This window comes from Carcharodon carcharias, chromosome 20, assembly GCF_017639515.1.
Source record: "Carcharodon carcharias isolate sCarCar2 chromosome 20, sCarCar2.pri, whole genome shotgun sequence".
NCBI lineage: Eukaryota > Metazoa > Chordata > Chondrichthyes > Lamniformes > Lamnidae > Carcharodon > Carcharodon carcharias.
Window position 1 is genome coordinate 69,800,203 of NC_054486.1, and position 3,568 is coordinate 69,803,770.

A 3,568-nucleotide genomic window follows, 5' to 3' on the forward strand; every position below is an offset into this window, starting at 1 on the left:
CATCTGTGCTGTTGTTTTTTTATTCCCTTGTGGGAACAAATGCACACTTTTATTTCTGCTGCTACTTAATAAAAACTATTTTTTTAACTGTCACAGTCAGGATGTAGCTGGCGACACTTCCTTTATGTTTCCCCTGTGCCTACAAAAGATAGGAGAAATGACACATTTGCCATATGGGAACCACAAGGGTAAACTTGTGAACAATGATTACTGGCACAGTTGCTTGATATGTCAGTATGCTATACCAACATACCATTTTATCACTACTTTCTCTTTGTTGTCAGCTCATCCCACAACTATATCACAAACATCTGAAAAGTGCAGGTTTTGTTTCTCATGATCAAGTTGTATTCTCCAATAACATCTTATATTTATACAGCAGCCCTAACATAATAAAATGTTATGGGCACTTCACAGGATTTGAAACCAGGGCAAATATTAAATTAAGATGACCAAAAGCTTAGTCAAAGGAGTAGGTTTTAAGGAATGTCTTGTGGGCAGAAAGAGTGGAGGAAGAGGCAGAAGGAATTCCAGAGATTAGTATCTTGGCAGCTAAAGGCATAGGCACCAATGTTGGAGTGATTAAATCTGGGGATGCTCAGGAGGCCATAAGTAGAGGACCATAGATATCTTGGTGGGTTGTGGGGCTGGAGGAGATTACAGAAATAGGGAGGTGTGAGTCAATGTTGAAATTTGAAAAAAGGATGAGAATCTTAAAATTGAGGTGTTGCTTAACTAGGAGTCAATGTAAGTCAGCGAGCACAGGGGTGATGGGTGAATGGGACTTGCTGTGAGTAAGGACACAGTCAGCATAGTTTTTAATGACCTCAAGTTTACAGAGGCAAAACGTGGGTGATCAGCCAACAAAAATGACTATGTTGATTATCCAGCATTGTTGGTAATGACCTTGACAAACACCCTGAGTCTGGGTTGTACAACCTGATGAAGCCAATCAAATGCCACCATATTCCCCTTAATGCAAATCAATCTGAAGTGTAATTTGCCCATTATAATTGAGCTACTCTTTGCAGCATTTATCTCGTTTACATTCGGAAAATTAGCTTTTTGGCATCAGCTACCCTCATTCATAAATTTACTTGTGGAAGTAACTGTCTCTAGCACACATTACCACAGTTGATTATTTTTGTGTTGTATTGATAGTAATGCTACACACTCTGGGATAGGAGCATTAACAAAGATGGGATATTCAAAACTGTCAAATTTGATGCAGCTTAAGCACTGCTGATGTGTTAGTTATCTTGCCCTCAGTAAGGTGCGCAGGTAAGCAGGTAATGCCATAACAGAGATACCACCTCAGGCCTGCGTCTTCTCCATGACTAGACTTGCAAATATGGAGCAACATCCAGATGGCACTCCAATGAAGGTGAAGTTGGCCACCTCATTCTCGACTTTTACGTTATGAGATGCATCCATTCGCCAATAAAAGACCTTACTGAGATCATCCAGTGTACAGTACCCTGAATATCACTGAGGTGCCGCAAGTCCCATTAGCCATACATCACCTTACAATAAGAAGCAATATGCAGTTTAATTTTATCTTTGTATTCAAAGGTCTGCAACACCAATGGAAAGGCATTTAATTTTATTATGTGCAAGGCACCATTGATTTCATTTGCTATCATGCACGCACCTGTTAGTGGTACCCTCTGAGGGTTAGTGAGTCTAAATAGCATGCTATCTGTACAATGTTATGCAAGTTAAAGCTGGTTTTCTAAAGAACACAACGTACATATCTTAAAATAATCTATCCTTGTATTTCTTTGTGGACTTGTATTTTACTCTGCTTCAAATAATTAATCAATTATACCTTAAAATATGCAGTGGTCTCTGCCTAAATCCCATTCTGTAGCAAAGCATCCCATACTCCCAGCAACCCTCTGTACATAAATTTTTGCTAATCTCTGCCTTTACTGTTTTAGTAATAATTTTAAATTGATAAAAATAGTATTTCCTTCTTCACTCTATCCAAACACTTTTTAATTGTAAGAACATCAATTAAATCTCCTTATTACCTTCTGAGCTCCAGTGGAGATAGTCCCAAAGTATTTCTTCCTAATTAACTCCCCAGCCACAGCAGCATCTTAGTTGTACATTTTATGGCTTTATCCTTCTTTCTTTAGGGCCATCTAAAACTGCTGACAGTATTTTTAATGTGGCATAGCCAATGCTTTGCAGAAGCTCACCAATACTTTTTTTTTAACCTAGTACTTTATTCTCCTATTTATAAAACCCACAACTCTATTGCCCTTTGTTTTATTGGCTTTATCAGAAAGTCAGACTGTGCCTGACAAACCAGATTTTTTTGAGAAGGAGACAGATATGGAAGTGGAACAAACGCAGTTAAAATGGTGCGCATGACCTTTCAGAAAGCCTTTGACAAGGTAGGAGATTATTGAGAGGAGATCAAGGGGTTATAGAATTAGGGGAGGGTACAAATTGGATTAAAGGAATAGAGGATTTAGAATAGGATTAAGGGCAGTTTCCCCGTGTGGTTGGAAGCAGGTAATGGTATTTCACAGGAAAGCTACACTTTTGGGTACACTTTGTTCACTGAGTAAATTAATTATTTGTGTATGATATGAGAAGTGTGATAAAATTTGTCATCAATATTGAAATTGCAGGCAGAGTACATAACTATGAGGATCAAAGGAAGCAGCAAGAGGATGTGCTATGATGGTGGAAAAATGGCATACAGAATTCAATGTCAGTAAGCGTGAGCTTGTACATTTTGGTACCAAAGGGAAAAAAATCATTGTTCTTGAAACGGGTAAAGGATGGGTGATGTAGAAGCACTGGAATTTGGATGCTCAGTGGTTCTTCCAGCCATTTACCACAACTGTGGTTGCCTATGTCTACTGGTTGGCTGTAAATTGGTGTATTCTACAACTGCAGTGGAGGCCTGCATACTTAGGAATTATTCTCCTGCCATTTGCACAGAGACAGCGTCTGGCAAGAGATGAGGGCCATATGCTTGTTTCTTTGTTTCTGCATGCATGCTACTACTGCAGCCTGAGCTCCAACTGTGATGACTGCTCTCTCAAGCAGAACCCACTGCGCTGCAGTAAACTCTATAATCCTCCTAACAGCCACTCCACCCCGCGAACTGTAAATAACAGACAATGTTAATTAAAATGATTGTCTGAAAATTGTTTATCAGTATCATGATACTTGCACAGCATTAGACATTAGCTGATGCATTTTATCCTTGGCTATCCCAACGTATTTCCAAGTGAGTTAAAAACACTCTCTGCCCACCATGGTAGCTGTGCCGTTAGCAGTCTACATCCAATGCTCTGGATTTTCCTGCTTAAACTTCTACGCTCTTCACCTCCCTTTTTTTCTTTAAGAACTTCCTTCTAACCCATCCATTAGACCAAGCTCCCAGTCACTTTTCCTAAGATCTCCTTCTGTAATGTTAATCTTTGTTCAAATACAATTGTGTGGAGTGCTCTGGGATGTTTTTCTACATTAAAAGTGCTATATAAATGCAAGTATCAGTTGTAATAGGATGGTAGATTTTTTTTTTCCTCCAGTTTAAAAGCAAAAA